The sequence below is a fragment of the Cavia porcellus genome, unplaced genomic scaffold (genome assembly GCF_034190915.1).
Source record: "Cavia porcellus strain 051 isolate PalLab524CR breed Dunkin Hartley unplaced genomic scaffold, mCavPor4.1 scaffold_3, whole genome shotgun sequence".
In the NCBI taxonomy this organism is placed as follows: Eukaryota; Metazoa; Chordata; class Mammalia; order Rodentia; family Caviidae; genus Cavia; species Cavia porcellus.
The window spans coordinates 103,692,044-103,716,305 of record NW_026947486.1 but is presented as its reverse complement, the minus strand read 5'-3'; the positions used below and the strand labels follow the sequence as shown (position 1 = coordinate 103,716,305).

The 24,262-nt window shown below is 41.2% G+C and overlaps 1 non-coding gene across 1 annotated transcript; it reads right to left on the bottom strand.

Annotated features, from left to right (window-relative positions):
- Positions 1-20,255: 20,255 nt before the first annotated feature.
- Positions 20,256-20,392, bottom strand: LOC111755411 (small nucleolar RNA SNORA2/SNORA34 family). The gene has a single exon (XR_002789964.1). It is a non-coding gene; the product is annotated as a small nucleolar RNA SNORA2/SNORA34 family (small nucleolar RNA).
- Between the last annotated feature and the right edge of the window lie 3,870 nt (positions 20,393-24,262).

Here is a 24,262-nt window from a genome sequence, read left to right as displayed (position 1 = left end):
TCCTGAACTGCATAGTGAAACCCTGTCTCAGAAAGACCAAAACAAAACAAAAAAAACAAAAAAAAAAAAAAAAAAAAAAAAAAGAAAGGAAAGATAAGAAGGTTGAAAAAAAAAAAAAAAAAAAAAGAAGGCCAAGGAGTATAACTCAGTTGTAGAGAGCTTTCCTGTCATGAGTGGGCCTTTGATTTCAATGATACTAAAAAAAAAAAATTAAAAAAAAATTAAAAATTCTTCCATTTTACACAGTAATATTTTTATTTTCACTAACTAGGGTTGTCCTTGTGTCATAAGCAGAATACACGCAAAATCGTGGTGGTATGACCTTTTAATTCTGCATAAAACTAGGTGGGACACAGAAAAACATTTTCATGTTAAACATCACACAAATTAACATAACCGACATGGAAGAGCTAATTGAAACTTAAGAGGGTAATTTGAATATACTGAGTAATTTTTATATGCAGAATTCAAATATTTGATGAATGAAAGGCAGGCTGGACTTTTTATTAATTGAAAAGATGATTTGCAAAAATGTAAAGTGAAGCTTTATTTTAGCCAAACTTTTATTAATACCGGAGCTGGGAATTTAGCTCAGCAGTATAAGCACCTGCCTGGCAGGTAAGTGCAGGGTCGTGAAATTGATGCCCTGTATCAAAAAATTAAATAAGTAAGTAAATGAAAATACTGTGGAGGGTAAAAGTAATATATTTTCTTCACCTATCCCAGGATTCCTAAGGAACAGACCCACAGCAGACAGATCAAGAAAGAAGCATGAGAAATGTTTTTAACCCAAGTTTTACATGACATGGGAGGCTTCAGAAGTGGAGACCAAAAGACTCAGGAAAAATTTGGTTTTGTGCTTAAATCTGAGAAAATCCGGACAGTCATTTAGAAGAACAGTTGGACAAAAAGGGGGGTGACCTATGGGGATGAACATGGAGGGGGTAATTTAGCAAGGCCGGTTTGTGCAGATTCCTTCAGGCCTCCTGGTGCAGAAGAGAAACCTCCACCTACTTTTAGGCAAAGCAGCGACTGAGAACGCCCATGTGATCACATTTCAGGAGAGACAAGGCCAGAGTGGATCAGGGTGACTTCGCGCTTCTGTGGTTTTCTCCATGACAAATACATGTTTCTGGCTCCAGAGCAACAGGCTGATGCTCAGCTTTTGCTGGATCCACTTGATACCACATAGGACACATTTGCCTGCCACTGGATTGCCTTTCTCAGATCCAGTCTGATCTTCCAGTCCCCTCCTCCTCTGAGCCTGGATGCTAACTGGCTGTTTGGGACTGCTCTTTGTTTTGTGGACACAGTCATGCTTCCCCCTCTGCTCCTCTCCTTCTCTTTGCTGGAAGCATTCTCTTTATCTCTAACTTACCTGTTCAATCTTATCCAATTAGTTTTTTTTTTTAAACAACTGATTTTAAAAATAAAAAGAAAAAAACTAATTTTTTTTCATATAAGGATTGAATCCAGGACCTTTGGATTGAGTTTCATCCTCAGTCCCTTGTTATTCTTTGAGGCAGAGTCTCCTTAAATCACTGAATTGCTCAAATTGAACTCAGATTTGCAGATCCTGCCTCAGTCTCCCAGAGTGCTAGTGTTATAGACCTCCACCCCCATGTCCAGCAAAGCAATCAATTTGTAATCCTCATCTATTCTGTGAGTCAGAAATATAAGCAAGACACATTGAGGATGACTTATTCCTGCTGTATGCTTGAGGATGTTGGGAAGACTGTGGGGGTGAGTCAGTGGCTGAGAGCTGTTCTCATTCTGCTTTGGCTATTTACTTAGTTATTTGCTTATCTGGATTTCTAAGTCACACTGAGTAGTCCAGGCTGATCCTGTTCTCCTCATCCTCCTGCCTCAGCCCCTTGAATGCTTGGAGTCACCGGCCTGTGCCATCATGCCTGGCTTTCTGCTTTAGTCTTAGAGCCATTTTCACAGTCATCCTACATTTCTGGCTGCTTGTTATGAGCACCCTGATGGCAAGTATCAGGTTGTAATCATTCGTATATTCTCTGAACCAATGAGTGAGGTAGTTTCATGAGATATTGTATATGCTCAACAAATACCTGTTAAATAAATAGAAAGCCAAAGTTCTCTTCCTAGCACTCCATTAACTATTTTTCAACCCCTTAAATACATACTACAGGGAAAAAAAACACTTTCACTTGGTACATTGTTGGGAGCCGCGTCTGTGATAGCTCGCCTCACTTGGCGGACGTGCGGCCTGTAGTAAAGAGCAAAGCCTGGGGTAGATTACCCCTCCCATCGAATATGTTAGTTTCCTGCTTACCGCGTAAACAACCCGCTCAACAATATAGTCTGCCTGGCAACTGATGATGTTAGCCAATCAGCTTGCCTTGCTTACTTTAACATGATTGGACACTGTACCCGTATATATACCGGTGCCACCCCTGGGCGGAAGAAGAAGCCAGGTAGAAGCCCGGAAGTAGAAGCCCAAAAGGAGCCGCGGAGAGCGGACCGGTAGAGGCTTTGGGGCAGACTGAAGCACAAAAGGAGCCGCGGGGAGCGGACCAGAGGAGGCTTCAGCTGGGAGAACCCAGGGCAGGCTGTACGGAGAAGGAAAATAAAAAGAAAAGGTTGTCCACTACCAGACTTTGTCGTGTGTCCTTCCTGCCGGCCGGGAGCGGACATCGACATTTGGAGGCCCGCCCGGGGACTGATCACCCCCGAGACGTGGAAGTGGACAACGCTCCAGTACAGAGCTGCGAGACAGGTGAGTTGGGGATAAGCCTGGGCTCTGGGTGGCGCGCACCTACAGGGCTTTTAGACTCCCCTCAGGCTCACGCGTAAGTGGCGGATTCCTTGGGCCTCACGCGGTGAGTAACATATTAAAAGATGGGAAACATGTTAGGTAGCAACACTAAGAGCGAGGGTGGTTGTGGAGAAAGCTCTCAAGAGCTTACAAAAGTACGCAGGGTATCTGAGCAGGCCCAGTCAGGGAGCTCCCGAGAGGGGTCCGTCAAGGGGAACAAGGATGCTAAGGAGGAGGACGGGGCTCTAGCCTCGGAGTCGTCTGACTCCGAGGACGAGGGAAAGTTGAATGGCAAGAAGGCCAAAGAGACCAGCTGTCAGGAGCCTAAGTCGCTCAATAAGGGGTCGCAGGGTTCTTTTCCAGCGTTGCTCCGCGAATTGCGCTCTGCTCAACCTGGTCTGCGGAGGAGTAGAGAGCTCCTGAGCGCTCCCCGGCGCGAGAGGGAGGCGAAGCCTTCCGCCCCACCTTGGGGGCCGTTTCCGGAGGCGATTCCTCGCCACGAGGCGGCCGCCTGGGAGCTCTCTCCCCTTTCGCCAGAACAGGAAGTGATGCACGGGCCCCCATTTTCCGCCCAATCACGGCCGCTGTCTTATGCTCCGCCGCCGGCGGGTCGGTATTTTTACAGGCGGCTTTGGCAGGGGGGACGCTTGTCTCATGAGGTACATCCACCTGGGATAGATAGTGGCCCCTACGGGATATTTCCTGTACAAGTAGCTATGGGCCAGGGACGCAATGCATGGGAGCCTTTTGAGATAAAGCAGATTAGAAAACTTAAAAATGCAGTTACAACCTTTGGGCCGACTGCGCCTTACACCATTGCCATGCTGGAAAACCTGTCTTCTGGGCCCCTCACCCCCGCGGACTGGATTCAGCTGGCAAAGGCGTGTCTGCCCTCGGGCAGTTACCTGGATTGGCGAGCCTGGTACGCAGAGTTCTCTGCAGAGCAGGCTGAGAAAAACGCCGGTCGAGGAAATGGGGGCTGGAGATCTAGCTCAGCGGCGTGGGCGCCTGCCTTGTAGGCAGGCGATCGCCAGTTCGATCCCTGGTACCAATAAAAAAAAAAAAAAAAAAAAAAAAAAAAACGAAAAAGATAAAAATAAAAAATAAAAAATAAAAAACAAAAAGGGGGAGTAGGCCAAGGCCTGGCCCCAAAGGCACGATTATCCATGGCACTATTCACACACAATTTTTTAAATTTAAATAATGATAATCGCTCCCCAGCTGTGGAGCACTGCAACCCTTCCCCCAACCATAAAGGGTGGGTGAAGTGGAAAGATGTCCTGACAGGACAATGGATGGGCCCGGATCCAGTGGTCAGCTGGAACCGAGGCGCGGTTTGTGTTTTCCCACAGGAACCGGGACGAGAACCACTGTGGATACCGGAGAGACTGACACGGGCAACAAAGCCCTCGACTGAAGATCAGACCTGCCCTACTGGAGATCCATCACAGACCAACCAATAAGATGAATAGAAATAGCGGTAGCCCGAAATGGACAAGAAGATCCTCAGGCATATGCATGGCTTGCTCAATTGGCCCACGACCGAGTCTAGATATGGCGGGCATCCCTCATTCTCCTCCATAAGGTGACAATACACAGCAGGGTAGGTGAGTCAATGACGGGTAAGAGCGTACTCCCCCGGTGCGACTCAACCTAAGCCAGGCCCTACCCCATCCTGCACGTAAGCCGCTGGACTGTTAGATGCTGCCCAGGTCTAAATTTCTCTCCGAGGGGATTTCTTTACGGAGAGGAAATGAGTGCAAGCTTGTGTGCATCCAGGTTCCGTCCAGTTTGTGCCTGGCCCTAGAAAAAGGACGAGGGCCTCAGGGCCTTGGCAGACCATGGCATGGCCGACCAGGGTCTAAGCCAAGGACCTACGGTGGGCCTACACATAGGGCATAAGCCTCTGCACCCAGTCCAGGAAGGGCTACGATGCGCACATTCATAAAAAATAAAATAGGGGGAGATGTTGGGAGCCGCGTCTGTGATAGCTCGCCTCACTTGGCGGACGTGCGGCCTGTAGTAAAGAGCAAAGCCTGGGGTAGATTACCCCTCCCATCGAATATGTTAGTTTCCTGCTTACCGCGTAAACAACCCGCTCAACAATATAGTCTGCCTGGCAACTGATGATGTTAGCCAATCAGCTTGCCTTGCTTACTTTAACATGATTGGACACTGTACCCGTATATATACCGGTGCCACCCCTGGGCGGAAGAAGAAGCCAGGTAGAAGCCCGGAAGTAGAAGCCCAAAAGGAGCCGCGGAGAGCGGACCGGTAGAGGCTTTGGGGCAGACTGAAGCACAAAAGGAGCCGCGGGGAGCGGACCAGAGGAGGCTTCAGCTGGGAGAACCCAGGGCAGGCTGTACGGAGAAGGAAAATAAAAAGAAAAGGTTGTCCACTACCAGACTTTGTCGTGTGTCCTTCCTGCCGGCCGGGAGCGGACATCGACAGTACATGGGAGTATCATGAGTTATACCAAACCATAATAATCATACAAACACAAATACTATTTGACAGTTGGCAGAGAGGAATCGGGTAACCACTGCGAAGTGGTTATTTCCAATCAGCCATGCATCCATGGATGGTTTGTGAACCATGGTTAATTTAATATCCACACATGCTTATTAGAAGTATTCAGCCTCTTGCTATAATCAACTTGTGTATATATTTACAAGTAATGACTTTCTGGTTATTTTAATTAAGAAACCCCTCATTCATTAAGATCTGTTGACTAATATAATCCCTTCCAATAGGGCAAACTAGTATTTATTGCAGTTTTAGGAAGAGCAGGTTGACAAAGTGCCACAGACATCTAAGATGTCTTGATTAACTGTTAGTGGAAGAATTAAATCAGAGAAATGTTTTGGATAGTAAATTTACAACATGCACTAAATGATACAAAACTGTGCATACCCATTCTCTTAGCAATTTATCTTCTAGAATTGATCCTATAACAGTTGCTCATATATATGAACATGCTATTGATGCATTTGTTATAAGAAGACGTTTGGAAACAACATAAATAAATGTGAATCAGTGAAGTACTGGTAAAATAAATGGTGGCATAGCCATCCAATGGATTGCTATACAGATGTTATAAAAAAGAATGAGGAAGGTAGATGTGGTGGCACACACCTGTGACACCAGTACTCTAGGGGCTGAGGCAAGAGGACTGCAATTTCAAGACTGGACAGGGAAATTAGTGACCTTGTTTCAAAATATAAAATAAAGGTATGGAGACAGAGCTCAGTGCAAAGACCTTGAGTTCAATCCCCCATACCATCAAAAAAAAAAAAAAAAAAAAAAAAAAAAGGGAAAATGAAGGAGGATGTGGTGGCATATGCTTATGATTCCAGTACTTGGGAGACTGAGACAGGAGAATCTTGAGCTTGAGGTCATCGTGGACTACATAATGAAATAAGTCAGCCTGGATTATATAAGAAGACCCTGTCTCAAAAAAAAATTTGGAAAATCTCTAAGCAATGACACCAAAAATAACCTTGATAGATCATTAATATAAGTTGCAGGATCTTATCTATATTATGCTATTTTGTTTTACTTTGTTTTTACTTTTTTACTTTTATTTATATTTGGTCTGGGGATCGAACTCATGACCTTGCGCTTGCCAGGCAGGTGTCTCTGCTGCTGAGCTAAATCCTCAGGCCTTGTCTTTATTTTTTGAGAAATGGTTTCATTATGTAGTCCAGGCTGGCCAGGAGCCCACAGTGACCTTCCTGCCTCTGCCTACTGATTGCTAGGATTAAAGGCATATGCCACCATGTCTGGCTTATCCTCTTATTTGTGTTAAAACAAAAATGCCAACTTCTTTTCCATAAATTTAACCAGGATCAGAGTTGTAGTGCTGCAGAGGAAAGGGAAGATGGAAGGGAAGAAAGCCCATATTTACTACTGTTGAGAACCCAAAAGTGTTGTCAATCTTTTATTTTATTTTCCCCAGTGCTAGAAATGGAACCCAGGGCCTTGAGCACGATAGGCAAGCACTCTACCACTCAGTGACACACTTAGCACTGTGTTGTCATTTTACTCCAAAGTGTCATTCCAATGCTGCAGGGTTCTTCCGCTTTTCTGTCGGGCTTCCTTTCCTTATCTTTCTTTGCTCTGCTTTTCTTTCTTTCTCTTTCTTTTGCTTATTCGTTCGTTTGTTCTTTCTTTTGTTTGAACAGGTATCTTAGCAAGAAAGCTATACACCTAACAAGTATATGTAAAGACATTCAGTATTACAGATCATTATGGAAATGCATATTAAAATCACAAAAATATATCACCATCTTCTTTATAATGGACTTTAAAAAACTGACACTACCAAATGTTGACAAGGATGTAGAATAATTGAAACTCAAATATTACTCATGGAAAACACAAGCCATTTTGGAAAACAATGTGGCATATTTTTATAAAGTTAAATATATGCTTACTACAGATTTAAGAATCACATTGAGTTACTTACTGAAGCAAAACAAAATCAAACCTGTACAAAAATATTCATAGCAGCTTTAGTACTAATCACCAAAAATTAGAAACAACTCAACTGTGCCTTTCTTTCTTTCTTTCTTTCTTTCTTTCTTTCTTTCTTTCTTTCTTCCTTTCCTTGTTTTAAAACAGGATTTCACTGTGTAGCTCAGGCTGGCCTTGAACTCATTGTGTATCCCAGGGTGCCCTCAAACTTGTGGTGATCTTCCTGTCTCAGCCTCCAAGTGCCAGAATTAGAGGCATACTCCACCATGCCCGGTTTGACTCACCTCTTTCTTCAGAGTTAGTTCCAACCTGTAGTAGGGAAGTCATTTCTCCCCCCCTATCTCTCTTGTTTGTTTTCTTTCGTCGCCTCCCTCTGTATCTGGTTGTCTAAGCCTTGACCATGCATCCCTCACTCCTCCCATTACAGCAGTTACCTCCCAGTGGGCCTCCTACCTGCAGTTTCTCCCCCAGACACACAAACCCTTGCTCTGTCCTAGACGGGCAGTCAGAAGCATCCTTCTAATCATGTGCACTCTTCCTGCACCTTCCAGCTCGCAGAGGCAGGAGGACAGTCGGATTTCCCCCATCTCACAGGCCATTACAGCATGCAGTTGCAGGTGCAACTTCTGAGCCACACATGGTGAGAGGCTGACCTTCTGTTGCTGGCCTGGGGGTCCCTACTGGGAAGGCCTTCCTGCCTTCCCAGCCCTCTGATCCTGCTCATTCTTCAGCATCCACCTGCACCACAGTGACCACTCATGTACTTGTACATGGCTTAGCAATGCCTCTTCGATTTGTCATTGTTTTGATCCTTTTATTGCCACAGGCATAAGTCCCTGAGACACCTGTGGAAGCTCCCTCAGAATCAAAATCCTGTCTCATCCCTGACTGCTCCATCAGGTAATGTGGATTTCCTCAGACTTCACCAGGTTCACAGATCTCAACTTCCCCGACTTTTGTCCTACTCTCCAGTGGGGCCCTGTCCTTCTCCACAGGGAACCTCGGTATTTCTGGGAGGCTCTGAGCGACACCTCCTCAGTGCTCATGCCTCAGGGCTGCTACTTCATTTCTTTCCTCATTTCCTACTCTTGCACCCCGCTAGGCACCACCACTGTCTCCGCTGGATACCACCATGTTCACTAGGCACCAGCCTCCTGCAGACACCACAATTATGTTCCTCTGCACTTGCCACATTGCTGTGGACCGAACCGTCTCTCACAGACATCGGCTATTGAATGAATAACGATAGTCTCTGGGACATGCTTTGATTTGCTTTTTCAGTGGTAGAGATAGGTAACACTGATTTATCCTCACGCTCTCTCCAGCCACCCTTGGGACCAACAGCCAACATTTATGGAGTGGTTTTTCAGATCTCTCTGGAGCCACTGTCCTAAGCTGTTGAGTAAAGCAATCCTATCTGCCAGAGTTGCCAGCCCAAATCAATGGGTCCTGCTCTGATGTGTTTTGATCCTTGCATGAAAACTTCCTATCTCTAGATCTTCAAAGTTCAAATCCAAGTAGGAATGGATCTCAGATTTCAAGAAAGTTCAACTCACACCTCAAACAAAGTTGCTTTGTACCCATCTGCTAGGCCGAAGAGAGAGTTCCCTAATGCCTTTCTCACGAGCAGAGAATTGGGGAAGTAAAACAATCAAGGAAATGCTTTCCCTGGAAGGAATGGCAGGGAAGGCAGCAGCTAGGAATGGATGGACAAATGTGCTGCAAGGGAAAGTGTAGAGGAAGGATGGGCAGAAGACGGTTTATGAGTGTTTGTTTCTGAGGCCTGGTGTTTCACAATATTACCATTCAAATGGCTCCAGGAGGCTTTGAAGTTAACAGCTCCTGGGAAAGAGAAGCATTCACACTTGGAGTTCAATCCACTGCACCCAAGGTCAAGTAAACCTGGTGGTGTGAAAGGCTTATAACAGACGCTCAAATGGTAGGAAATCTATCTAAGGTTTCTTTTAAAATATGTGATAGACTGCCCTATCATTATAAAAGGCAAAAAATAACTGTGTGTGTTGTTTGATAGTCAGTGAAAGCTACACTTTTCAACCTACATAAATTAAGTTACCCACTTTGTGAAGCATCTACTCACTGATGAGATGAGACATACCAAGGAAAAAAGCTGATGGACTGGAGTACATGGTGCTGTGGTGGGAGACACAGCGTTAGAAGTTTTTTATAGGTAGTGTCAATTTTTCTCAAATTCTACTTTCACATAAATACTGTTTTAATTTCTGGGACATAGTCTGCTAAGTGAGTCTTAGTCAAGAATAATACTGGAAAGAATTCTATATCTAAAGAAAGAAATATAGAATGGTTGTTTGCCTAATGAAACAACTTTATGCCCAACAGAATATATAATAGATTCGATTCAATGTACACAAAAAATATTTTCATAACTTCTTTGTTTTCACACTTTAAAATCACACTTTCAGGAGTTGGGGGTGCTTTCCTAGCATCCATAGCTACCAAAAAACATTTCTCACTTTCATAGATTCTTTTTGGCTTATAAAAATAATGTTCATCAAAAAACGTTTAGTAGCTGGATGTGATGATACATGTTTGGAATCCTAGTACTGAGATAGGTTATGGGAAGAGGATCACAAGTTCGATCTCACCCTAGCCAACCTAGTGATTCAGGCGACACTGTCTCAAAACTTTAAAACAAATAATAAAGGGGCTGGGGATTTAGCTCAGCGGCATAAGCACCTGCCTTGCAAGCATGTGGTCATGAGTTCAATCCCTGGTACCCGTAAAAATACAAATACAAATAATAATATTAATAATAATAACAAAAAGCCTGGGGATGTAGCTCAGTACAAAGGTCCTGTGTTTAATCCACAGACACATGCACATGCCTGCACACACAGACATGTACATGTGCACACACACACAGATTAGAAAGAGGCTGTGGCTACAACTTAGTGGTATGGCGTTTATCTAGCATGTCTGCAGCACTGGGGATTCCGTGCCTAGTACCGGAAGAAGTACTTGAAGGCCAGGAATGGTGGTACACACCTATAATCTCAGCACTCAGGAGGATGATGGAGAGGATCTTTGTATGGATTGGGCCAGCCTGGGCTATGTAGCAAGTCCCTACCTCAACAAAACAAAACTCACATAAGGTTTGAATGAGTTTGAACCTTGACCCTTGACAGATACACATCATTTGGTTCAAGCAGTCTCCGAAGGAGCTGGCCAGGGCAGAAATCACGTCTATGTTATTGTTTCATCTTCATTGCCGTATTTTTTTCCAGTACTAGGGGTCAAACCCAGAGGAGCTATATCTCCAGCCCTTTTATTTATTTATCTTTTATTGGAGGCCAGGTCTTGCTAAATTGCCCATACTGGATTCAAAGTTGCAGTCCCCTGATTAAGCTTCCCTCAGTGCTCGACTTGCAGGCATGCAGCACAGCAGCCAACTTGTACGTTTTATTTATTTATCTTTATTTTTATTGTTGTTCTTGTTGAGGCAGGGTCTCACTATGCAGTTCATGTGGACCTTGAACTCACTATGTACCTCAGGCTGCCTTCAAACTCACTGCCATCCTTCTGCTTCAGCCTCCTAAGAGCTGGGGTTAAACGTGTGTGCCACCATGCCTGACCTAAATGTCCTGTTTTTTTAATACAACACACTGTAAAACATCAAAGTGATTCAAAGTTTAATGTGGGAGTCTGTCTTTACATATCACTCTCACAATTTCTATCCATCAAGTCAAAGATATTCTAATATTTTGTGGAAAAGGGGGAAAAAGCTACAGAATTGAGTCTGGTGGCACATAGCTGTAATCCCAGCTCAGGAGGCTGAGACAGGAAAATTTTAAATTTAAGGACACCCTTATGTACATAGGGAATTCAAGACTAACTTGGACTACATAACAGGATCTTGTCTCAATCTCCTCTAAAAAGAGAAAAAATTAACTGAGGAATGTTAGTAATTTTTTCAGCCTGTAAAAGTGAATCTCAAACATGAGTATGTGTCAGAATTCCCTGAGTTTGAGTTAGACATGATGACACATACACTAATTCTAGCAACTCCTAGGCTGAGGCAGGAAGATCAACTGAGGCCACTTTGGGCTACACAGGGAATTCATAACCAAGGCCGGCCTGAATTGCACAGTGAGACTCTGTCTCAAAAGATCAAAAACTTAAAGAAGAGACAATATTAAAGAAGACTCATCTGAGTTTGCCAAAATATAGGTTCCAGAACTCTTGCCACAAACTTAGTGACCAAGAGTCTCTCCATGTTTCATGGCTCATAATATGGTAGCCTAGAATATAGCACTTCTTTTTTTCTTGGTACCGGGAATCGAACACAGGACGTTGTACTTCCCAGGCTTATGCCAGGCTTATGCCACTGAGCTACATCCCCAACCCCAGAATACAGCACTTTGAAACACTATTTTAAGCTGACTGAATCAGGGAAGCCCAGAGGCCAAGAGGCTCACTGATTCTATAATTTGAAGACCTTCATGTGAGAGGTGCCCTTCCTTATACTGGAGCAAAAGGATGTCCCATAGGCAGACTGAGGAGGATTGCATCAGTCAGGCCTTCTTGGGCTTTTGTCCTCTGCTCATTAAATGTGTCCCATCACATTTCTGTACAGCTGTCTATCACCATGTGACCTAAGCATAAAAGTACAATTTGTCCTGGAACATGGCTTATCATTCTTTTAAATTATTTTTCACTAGCACATGTTTGCCATACAGAATGATCACATTTATCATGGGGAATTTGTACCTGTACATAATATATCTTAATTTTTTCCCACTTCCCTCCCCTCCTTTCAAGTCTTCCTCCTCCTCCATTTATAAAAGCTCTCTTCCACTTTTCTCCTTTAATTCTTTTTATAAATCACTTTTCCCTTCTTTCCCTCCCCACTCTGTTCCTCTTCCCATTTGATCTTGTTCTTCCTACTTTGTAATATCTGTCCTCCATTTTGTTATGACGAATTGTGCTGCTGTACACCTGGGTATGCATGTATCACTGTGGTGTGATGACTTTAACTCTTTTGGGAAGATCTGTAGAAGGGAACCGCTGGGCCAAATGGGCTCTTCATTTTTTAAAGTGCAAAATAGTAACACAGACTATAGTTTTCATGTTAGCCTATTTGTGCATGCATGTAAATACTTTGGTCATTTGCCCCTCATTATCCCAGCCTCACTTTCCTCCCCCTCTTCCCATTCTTTTCCCCACTGCCACCCCCTTCCCCTTCTCTAGTATACCCCCTTTTGCTATCACAATCTCTCTCTCTCTCTCTCTCTCTCTCTCTCTCTCTCTCTCTCTCTTTCCCCCCTAGATTCCCTATATGAGAGGAGACATGCAGCATTTGCCTTTCAGAGTCTGGCATATTTTGCTTAATGTGATGGTCTCCATTTTCATTCATTTGCCTGCACTCAACATGATTTCATTCTTCTTTCTGGATGAATAATGGCCCACTAGGTGTTCATTTCTGAAGACTCTTGTATCATGTGAAACTTCAAGTTAATTCATTATGTAGCTAGGATAGTAGGCCATGCCTGCAATCTGAGCATTCAAGAGGCTCAGGCAAGAGGAAGATGAGTCTGAGACGAGGCTGAGCTAGATACTGAGAAACTGTCTCAAAAAACTGGAACAAACATTTGTTATGCTTTTCTCGTGTTAATCAATCTTTTTTTAAGGAGCATGAGCTGTAAACTTTGCAATCAGTGAAGGAAAGATTGACTTTTATATCCCTTCCATAAGAAAGTTTGGGGTTTCTATTTCTGATAGCACCTCTATTCTACTTCAAGGATAAGGTACATTTCTCCCTGATCCCTTCAGGATAGGCACAATTGTGTGTGTGTGTGTGTGTGTGTGTGTGTGTGTGTGTGTATCTACGTATGAGTGGTTGATTCTTGGGATGGAACCCAGGGCCTCGTGCATGCTAGGTAAGTGCTCTACTATTGAGCTACACCTCCAACCCAGGTTTGCTGCTTTGTTTCTTTGGATTGTTGTTGTTTTTGTTTTTGTTTTGCAATGAGGATTGAATCCAGGGCCTTCACACTGTACTACAGTCCCAGACCTTTTTTTTATTTTCAGACAGGATCTTACTAAATCACTAAGTTGCTAAGATTGGACACAAACTTGTAACTCTCCTGCCTCAGCCTCCCACAAAATTGCAATTTTAAAGGCTATTTTACAGAGCAACTTGTGCATCATAAGTTACAATCCTTGCTCAATTTCTAGCCTCACTCTTGGCAGCATACTCATACTAGGCGCCAGCTCCAAACCTCCACTGACAGGAATCTTCACGAATTTCCTTGCCTGAGATTCCAACTCCAGCTTACCTTGGTTCCAGAAAAAGAAGAAAGTCCTCCCTCCCAGCCCATGGAAGATTGGTTGAGCTCCCACTTCAGAGGCAATGACAATGAGATTCTCCATTTCCTTTGGGTGAAATCTCGCCTCTCATCTCCAGATAACTTGACCCAGACACCAAATCACAAGAGTCCACAGTCCATTTCCCAAAGGCTGACTTATTTAATCTCAAGTGATATGGAGGGAGGCCACCTTTCGTCTAGTCTAGACAGCACTAAGCCAGGGCCAGCTCTCCTTGGCTTTCTTCCTATTTCAGGGACACTTTTCTTGCCTCTTGATCCCAAGTCTATTGAGAGAAAAGTCCATGGGCAAAAAGACACACTCGTCTCCTCCAAAACAAATCCAAGCTCAAGGCATCTTTAGAACAAGTGAAGTTTTCTAACTCTACTTCAGAGTAGTCTGTTTAAACCCTATTTATATCACCAAATAGACTGATTAGCATCGTACTCTGAAGCAAATTTTCTTCAGAAGAAAAGAAGCGCATTGAAGTGGAGTCCCCCAAAACAAAGCCAGGACCTGTTATCCCCAAAGTATATCCCTTCCTTCCAGCTCCCCTTCTAGCCATGTATCCTCCTCAAATCTAGCCACTTCAGACAACTCTCCTTTAGAAGCCTTCTCCAATCATCCTGGACCACCAGGTACTCTCCTTCCAATGAATGGCAACAGATGTTATCTCTCCTGTTCACTTGCCCATGGCTCGTCTAGGTGTGGCCTTGAAACTACTTTAGTATTATTGCTCTAAACTTGGGGTCAATTTATCATTTAATGTTTTGGGCAGAAATATCCATCCCCTACACCGTCAGCAGCCCCTATTTGCTTAGAGAGCACTCTAGAAGAGCTCTACCAGCTTGTTATACAAGTAACCAATGATTGATCGATAGAAACAATCTAAAATATCCTGCTGCCCCCAAAACAATTTCTTCATTTTATACAATTTGTAGGTAATATCTCCTTTACATAGGTGAGAAATTGAGTCAGAAAGGGAAATGGATTCCCCTGAGACCACAAGTCCAGGTCTGCAGATGTAACACTGATCTGGTTTCTTAACTATTATTTTAAATTCCTTCCCAAGGAATCTACTTTGAATGGACTATACGACCTGTAGAAATAATTACAAACAAGGTGGTGCCTAAGTGAAGAGAGCATTTCCTATCAAGCTATGTGATTTGTGCGGTGCTTGTAAGCATTGGGAAGCTATTGAAGTCTCTTGAGTACAGAAATGACAGGATCAGTGTTGGGGGTCAAATTAATCTGATGGGAATATTAAACAACAGTGGAGAGAATCTGAACGGAAGAATCAGTAAGCAAGCAATTACAATGTAGTCCAGGCTCAAGAGTATAGAACTTAAAGAAGGATGTGGCCATGCAGGACAGCAGGGGACAGATTATAGAGCCCTGAAAAGGAATATCAGCTTGAATCTTTTAAATCAGTCTCTGTAACCAAGAAATAAATAAATGGTTTTTTTTTAAAGCAGCATGTGACAGAAACACAAGAGAGATATTTAACTTGTATTCAAAAGAAGGGAACTAAACCTGGATGGTGAAAAAAGAGAAAAGAATTGTACATACAGTTTTTCCTTAATGAAGACTTAATCACTAAAATTTAAAAGTTTATACCCCTTTTATAATTTGGACAACTGTTTCTAAGATGACAATATGTAACCTATTAAATAGTTATATCTTACTGTATTTTTTTCTTGAAATTCTGTATTATTTGTACCCTCTTACTGCTATGTTTTTTTTATTTCCTTTCTTTTTTCTCTTTAATAAAAAAAAAATTTATACCCCTACATTAAACTAGATTTTTTAAAAATCTGATGCAAACATCAGTACTCTTTTCTGCAACTCATTCTGGTGTTCCTCATCAGTTCTCCCCCAGCTGGATTTTTCTAGAGCTCTTTCAATTGTTTGGAAGTCTCCAGAAGCATAGTTAGATGCTATCCATGCGAACTGTGTCCTATGACACCCCCAATAACAAAGACTAACTGTATACGATGTTTTACACATCAAATGCCTTTTTAATAGCTTCAAATATTTGGTCCCTTAGGATTACTAATGTTCCAATAATGCCTTAAACACATTGTAACGATGCTGAAACCACATGAAAAGAGTATGACTCTATTAATCCAGGGCGGAAGATGTGCTCTTCCATTGAGGGAAGGAAGCCGCAGCACTGAAAAGTACACATGCTCTGCTCGCTTCTGGGATACCATGGAATACTAGTCATTCATAATTCGCACATCGCCTGGCTCCACATGGGGTCCCTTGACCTCTCCCTACTTTTTCCTGTGTCAGTATTAGAATGGCTAGGACCAACAAGGTTTGGGCTAAAGTGAAATTCTCCTGTTTTACTGCATTCTGGAAGCCCAACTGTACCATGCATTTATTTGGTGTGCATGTTATAATCAAGTCCATGTGTGAATGTTTATGTTTTAAAGATGTTGTACTTCAATATGTTCCCAGTTAGGGCTGCTGAGAAAACTGTATAGATTCAACATAAAGCGAACTGAAGGGCTAATCTTACCATTGTTACATTTTAATTAGTGAGACCTGTCATTACAACTTTTTATGGTGGAAAGTATCAGGCCTTTTATCTTACTTTTAAGCCCTATTCTGAAAAGAGCAGACAAGGAATCGAAGAGACAAAGGAGATTGCATTTTATGGAACAATAAGGGGAGTCTTTAAAAATCCAGGGAAGTTCACAAACTGCCAATGAAAAGTAGTTGGAGACAGCTCCTCTAAGAAGGAAGCCAGTTTACAGTGTTACCACTCACCTGCTTCCTAATCCTCTCCAGGATGTGAGAGACAAGATTTCCCAGCCACAGCCTCTAAAGGTGGCCTTTCAATTGCATCTCTTAATGTGAAAGAATCAGAGATGAGTTCCAAAGCTATTAGAAAAGTCCTGGTTTGTCATACTCAAGTTCCCTTTAACAGTGGTTTAGCATTAACTCACAAACATTTATTGCAACTTATCTCAAATTTATTGTATTTCATTATTTGTTTAATTAAAGTTGTTTTCATATCTTGAGTAGAAATTCTGACACTGGAAAAGTTAAAAATCAGTCCTGAAAAAGGAATATGAAATTGGAAGATTTACAGAATTAGCCTTAATGAGGCTGGGGATTTAGCTCAGTGGCGTAAGAGCCTGCCTGGCAAGCTCAAGGTCGTGAGTTCAATCCCTGGTACAAAAAAAAAAAAAAAAAAGAATTAGCCTTAAATTAAGAACCACACCACTAAACCCTTAGAGGTTGAGTCACATTTATTAGATGAGCTGGGTTTAGCAGACTTAAAATTCAAGTGAGTAATGCACTCAAAAAATTCTCAGGAAATAGTAAAAGCCAGAAGCCACAAACTAAAATAGGGCCTTCTTTCTGATTCTGTACAATTCTGTCCTGCAAACACTATTTATGTAAACATTATCATATCCTGTCCTTAAGATAGAAGAGGTTTGATAGGAATTTACGTGCTGTTTGAGGAAATGTGCCTGTTTTGAGAACACAGGAGACAAAAATACAAACACAAGGCAGAAAATACAGTTTTGGTTTGGGGGAGTGAAACAGGATTGCCTAGTACTAAAACAAAAATACAAAAACTAAGTCATGGGTAACAGGTTTTATTTCTAGAATGAAAAATAACTGATTACTGCTAAAATACTTCCCTTTCACTCCATTATTATCTAATTTTGGGTAGGCTCAGTTAGTTTACGTCCTATTTGACTTGGAAATCAAAGCTTTTAGCTGAGATAAGAGGGAGTTTTACAAAGCAAAAGAGTAAAAGGAACAGGGGGTGGTAGTGGGCGTGGGTGTAGCTCTGTAAAGGGATGATGCTGATTTACAAAGCTTCAGCTTTTTTCTTCTGCTTTTCTTGTGCTGGGGATGGAAGCACGGGCCTAATGCGCCCTAAGCAAGAGCTCTACCATGGAGCTCCACTCCCAGCTCACCAAGTCAGTGGTTTACAAATAGTAACACACATGCCAATTTGCTCCTTTTCCTACCTGCAATTGAAAACTAGGGCAGAAACCCAGTTCTATTCAGGTGTGTGGGTATGCACCTATAATCACAGCTACTCATGGGAGGCTGAGGCAAGAGGATCACAAGTTCCAGACCAGACTGCAATTAAGTGAGAGTCTGTCTCAAAAAGAAGATGGAGGAGGAGGAGGAGGGGGAGAGGAAGAGGAAGAGAGGAATAAGAAGAGGCTAGAGATGTAGCTTAGTGATACAGCACTTCCCTATATGAATAAGGCCTAGAATTCAATCTTCATTACAAAAAATTAAGAAGTTCCAGGTACACTATTATTTTATTTTCTGGTGCTAAGTAATTGAGACCAGGGCCTCATGCATTCTTGGTACCACTGAGTTACATTCCTAGGTCCTGAACCGTGACTTCAGAGTTCTCCTCTACCCCACCTAAAGCTCCAAGATTAGGAAAGAGGGTCATACAGAAGCAGAGGACTGAGCTCACTCTTTTTTCCTTGTCTCTCTCATTCCCCCATTACTGGGCTTATTTTGTCTGGGCAGCTAGGGAAAGAGCCAGCCATGTGTGTATCTTTGGCCTCTGTATTTGGGTCAGCAAATGCTTCATTATATTACTATCATCTGACTACATTGTGAGCTAAATTTAAAACACAGAAGAATAAAACAAACTTTCCATGAAGCTAATCCAGGAATCCTATCACTGATTCTATGGAGAAATAAATGGTGAGTTTAAAATATGCTCAAATGAATAAAGGCAATTTTAAAACACAGCTTGTTATTAGTTGGAACTGCCTGTATTAGAAAAGACTCAGCAGAAAGCACCCTGTTGCTTAGAAAATGCACAGAAACGAAGGCAGGATCTTGATTTGCGACATTCAAACAGGTATTTTCTTTAATATAATGGAAAAACAGTCCTTTAGCACCCAGAATGCTAAAAGTTAACTGTCAAATTGCCTTTTCCTTCCAAATACCACTGCTATAATGTCTGTCTAATAGACGTACAAGAAAGGACAAAGAATTATTGTTACTCATTATAGAAAAAGCTAGAGCAGTATTTTCCGATTCAGAAAGTGCTAAAATAAATTCTTAAGACAGCGCAGTATTTATAATGTTACCATTTTTAAGATGTCATGATCATTGACACAGAAAACTGCAGAAACCTGGAGGAGGACTTTTGGCATAATGAAAGGGAAATTATTTAAAATACAAAGAGGATCAGGTTTTGCATGTAAGGTAAATGTTAAATCACACAAACACATGCTGAGGAACTACCTCCTGCTTGGAGATACCAATTTGTCCCCAGGTCTACATCTATGTATCGCTGAGTGGTTGGCACATCACATGGGCAAAATTAAGAGAACAGAAACAACTGTCATGACTAGAAAAAACACTGTCGTAGACACGGTCATTTTGGAGTTTGTTAATGAAGCAGACCAGTTTGATATACTGAGTCTTAAAATATCACTGATGAGGGGGCTGGGGATTTAGCTCAGTGGCATAAGCACCTGCCTTGCAAGTGTGTGGTTGTGAGTTCCATCCCTGGTACTGATAAAAATGAAAAAGACAAAAAATATATATATATATACCACTGGTGAGCAAGTCAATAAACAGTTCATAAAGAGCTTCATGAGATTTTTTTCCTGGGGTTAGAAAACAGGCCCTTGATACTGAGCTACATTTCCAGACCTTTGTTACTTTTTCTTTTATTTTGAGACAGAATCTTTTTTTTTTTTTTTTTTTTTTTTTTTTTTTTTTTTTTATCAGTACCGGGGAACGCACGACAGCCTGCTTACAAAGCAGGTGCTTATGCCGCTGAGACAGAATCTTACGAATTTGCAAATTTGTCAAGGCTAAGCTGGAACTATCTTTCTTTTTTTCTTTCTTTTTTTTTTTGTCTTTTTCCTTTTTATTGGTACCAGGTATCGAACTCAAGACTGCCTGCTTGCAGAGCAGGCGCTTACGCTGCTGAGCTAAATCCCCAGCCCCCTAAGCTGGAACTTTCAGTTCTCCTGTGTCAGCCTCCCAGTGTGCAGGGCAGACAGTCCCGTATCGTCATAGCTGAATTCATGAGTTTTGAGGTTATTTAAAAGCAAATAAAACAAACAAACAAACAAACAAAAAAAACAATGGGGATGATATTGGATTTCAAAAACAAGACAGTAGGAAATCAATACTTACTGTAATGCACTTTGTTATCCTCTAAATAAAAGCTCAGAACATCAGACACAGGCATGCAAAGTACTAAGTTGTCTTTTTATTTCAGTTGCTATCATTTCAGAAATTTCAGGTGTGTGACTTCTAATTTCTTTTGTGTCTGTGTCTTCTGGACTTGTTCTGCATGTGCTAGATGGCTGAGATTGTACCCTGCTTCTTTGTCCTCTCATCCCTGAGGTTCCCAGGGTGTGAGAAAGATGCAGGACAGGGCAAATGTTCATTGATGTTGCCCTGATGGCAGAGGGGTGGAAGGCATGGCTTCCTCTCCTCCAGTTGGAGGCAGCTGGTTTACATGGGGGTGTGGCCTTCTCTCCTCTAGGTCCTAGCTGTGGGCTCACTGAGGAGGGCAGAGGGCTGAGGGAAGAGTAGAGAGGAGGAAGGGAGAGGGAGGGAAAGGGGAGGGGAGGGGGCAGGCAGAGTCTTCTTTGGGTCTGCTCTAGTGGGCTTATGGGGGTGTAGGGCAGGGAGTTGTTTCCTTCTGATGAATTGACCATTACATTTCTAAAGCTGTGAAATGGCCAAGAGACCATGGAAAGACACCACTTTAGGCTCCTGCTTGAAACCAGCAGTTTCAGAAAACTGCTGGCCTTGATTCTGGGTCTTTTTTTTTTTTTCTTTTTTGCAACAGAATTTGCTATGTAGCTCAGGTTGAACTTCAACTCACTTTATAGCACAAGTTGAACTTGAACTCCCTATCACCATATCTCAGCCTACTTCAGTGCTTAGTTGACATGAATGTGCCATGCCTGGACATTTTTGTCATTTTCTATGAAACAGTAGTTCTGTCAACTGCAGTGACACTCTGGGAGGCTGATGCAGAACAATCTCAAATTTAAGCTCAGCCCAATATAGGGAGACTATCTCAAAATTAAAAAAAAAACAAACAAACTACAGATAGCTCAGTGGAAAGGCTCTAAGTTCAATCCCTAGTACAAGAAAGAAAGAAAGAACAAAAAAAATTCATAGCAAATTCACTTAGACAAATTGTCTTAAAGGAAGACCTCCAGGTTCTGTCTCTGCGAAATTTGATCATATCTTGTTTGAGTTTGAGAAATTTTGATAGAGGTGACATATGGCCCATCCATCAGATCAATCTGTGACTATTGAAATTCTGTGGAAAAAAATTGTATGAAAATATCTAAATAAACAAAAACAGGGACCATGGATTTAGCTCAATGGCCTAGGCGCCCACCTGGCAAGTGTGAGGTCATGAGTTCAATCCCCAGTACCAAAGGGAAAAAAAAAAAAAAACTATGATAAAAAATGGCAATTATAGTATATAGCATATTCCATTACGTGAAAACAAACTTCGAAATATTGACTCTTTGAACAGTCAGTTATGCCAGACTAAGCACATAGTAGGCACACATTTTTTTCTTTCTTTCTTTCTTTCTTTCTTTCTTTCTTTCTTTGTTTTTCTTTCTTTTTCTTTTCATTTTGTTTTCTTTTTTTCTGTTGAGACAGGGTCTTGCTATGTAGTGCAGGCTGATCTTGAACTCACTATGTAGCCCAGGTTGAACTTGTGTAATCACTGGGCCTGAGCTTTACAAGTGCTGGGATTACAGGTATGTGCCACCATGCCCAGCTCCAGCTTTGTGCTTTTTTCATTCTTTTTATTTTATTTTTTTTTGAGACAGTGACTCACTATGTAGTTCAGGCTATCTGTGAACTCAGCCCAGGGAGGCCTAGAACTCATAGTGATCTTCTTGACTCAGCCGTGGGGCGCTGGGATTATAGGTTTGGGACTACCCTCTTCTCCTTCTTTCCTTCTACTTCCTTCTGCTTCTAGTTGCCCTATCTTATTTTTCATTCCTGTTGATATTATTGGTCTTAGCTCATGTTATTGCATATAATGTTTACATTAATTGGGATTATTAGGTTCCCGTACATGGTATATCCTTATTCTTATTTCTCTTCCTTGTTCATGCTTTTTAATTCTTTTTGTACCAGAAATTGAACTCACTACCTCATGCTTGCCAGGCAGGTGCTGTGGTACTGAGCTATATCCTTAGCTGTTCATGCTTTCTTAGCACGAAGCTGTCTGTATAACTTTTGTACTCTGTGCTTCATTTTATTCATATCAATGCTGCTGTCTCCCACTTGTCCATCAATGATGAACTGATGAAAACTATGCTATGTTTATTTGGTAGAATACTGGTAACCTTAAAAAGCAAAGAAATTCTGACACATGCTTGAGCCTGGAGGAAACAAAACTTGGGGTGTCATGCAGAATGAAATAAGCTAGTTATAAAAGGACAAATATACTATATGAGGCCATTTACCTGAGGCCCCTAGAGTAGTCAAATTCATAGAGACAGGAAATAGAAAGGAGTAAGACCACACAGTTCTTATTTAATGAATAGAGTTTCAGTTTTGCAAATTGAATAAGTTCTAGAGATGTACCAGTGATAGTTGTACAATAGTAAATGTACTTGAGATTTCAGAGCGTATAGTTTGGTATATTTTACTACAATTTAAAAATTACTGTCTAAAAATATTTTTTCCCTTTTCTTGGTACAGTAGAAGAAATCCATGTGATTTAGTAAATTAGCCAGTTTTAACGTACACAGTAACTTCATAACATATTGAAAGTTTCCTTCCATGACTGATAATTTGGCTTCCTTTAGACTCTAGCTGTTCCAAGTTTTGGAATGTCTAATGATATCAAGGAAGAATGTAGTGAAACCTTTGCCTGAGGACATTCTTGCAAGCTTAATCTAAAGAAGTTCCTGGCATGGTCCTCAGACTCTGCCCTGAAATTTACAGAGGAAGAAACATCAGTGAAAGAAAAAGAAAAAAAAAAAAAAAAAAGGTCTACATATCACAAAGCTTTAGGATCAATGAAAACTCCCACTTCTTGCATTCTAAACCTATTAAAAATCAGATATTATTATCAGAGTTACTCAATATACACTTATCACAGTATTATATTTGGGCTTAATTCCTTGTTTTAGCTAAGAAATCCTCTTGTTTGATAATACCAGAGACTTCACTTTTGAATACTAGATTACTTGAACACATACTGTTAATATACATGTACTAATTCCCTACAGTGAATGTAATAATTATGTACTGCAAACACTTACTAACAAAAGTAAAAAAAAAAAAAAATGTAAACCAATGGATATGTGTGCATATACAGTCACTGGCTATTTACTAAACACCACATAAGTACCAGATAAATTTTAATTAGTGCAGACTACAAAATAGACTCTCTTTCATTTCAATAAAAAATAATAAAGGCCATACATTTAAAGAAATGAGTACAAATTAAAAATTAAGGCATGATTACCTTTTCAGAATAATTTAATTTTAATTAACACAGTTATATTGTGTATGAATGTTCAATTTACACCACATAAAAGCAAGCTGAAATTATATGAAATATTTATTGGCTATTAAGATTTGGCATTTGTCAATTACAATTTATTTTTCCCAATAGAAAACCATATTGCTTTATATTTTTTTTAATTTAAAGTCTTTCTAAACTGTTTTTTCTCTTAAAATATAGACATGGTTAGTGTCCTACATTTTTTAAAGTACTATAGTGTATTACAACTATTTACTTAACCAAAGTGATTATACTGTTAATAACAGCATTAGGGTTTAAAGTCAGTATTAAAATAGCTGTATTATGCAATTAACCAAAATGCAATTATGAGGAATCAAAAGGAGCCAGATGCATGCCATCCAGTCACTTGGGAACCAAACATTAAAACTTCCTCAGATTTATGCATATAAACAAATTATGCAGTTAAGCAGGGCTCACTAAGAACGAACTGCACCCATTTTTACCAGTTGGACCATGTGCTCTTTTTCATTTTATCAGCTCACAGAGATCCCTTAAATCTCTGAAGCTTTACAACACTGTGAAACTCCTGTGAAATTTCAAGAATCCATAGCAAGGCTGGGGATAAGGGTCAGTGGCACGGCGCCTGACAAGTGTGAGGTCCTTAGTTTGATTCCTGGTACAAAAAAAAAAAAAAAAAATAAAGAATCCATAGCAAAGCCAACAACAACAAAAAAGATGTCCTTAGTAATTTTTTTCTAACTCAGTACTTTGAGGGCCAGGGATATAGCTCAGCAGTTTAGTGCCTATCTGGCGAGTGTGAAGTGGTGATTTTGATTCCCAATACCAAAAAAAAAAAAAAAAAAAAAAAAAAAAAAAAAAAAAAAAAAAAAAGGAATGAAGGAAGGAAGGAAAAGAAAGAAAGAAAGAACAAACTTTGTTCCCCTCCCCCACAGAATTTGTTCTACAGTGTGGCCTTTTCAGAAAGCTTGGTGAAGGTGCTTCCTTTTAGTCTTTTTGTTATATCGAATGCTCTGGAAATAAAGATCATGCTCTAACAACACAGCATTCGATGGAAGATGCTTTATTCCCCATTCCTGAGATAACAGCAAATCAAGTTCAAAAATCATGGAAGGCTGAGAAATGATCAAGGAATACACGTCTGGTGGAACACATGCACAGAT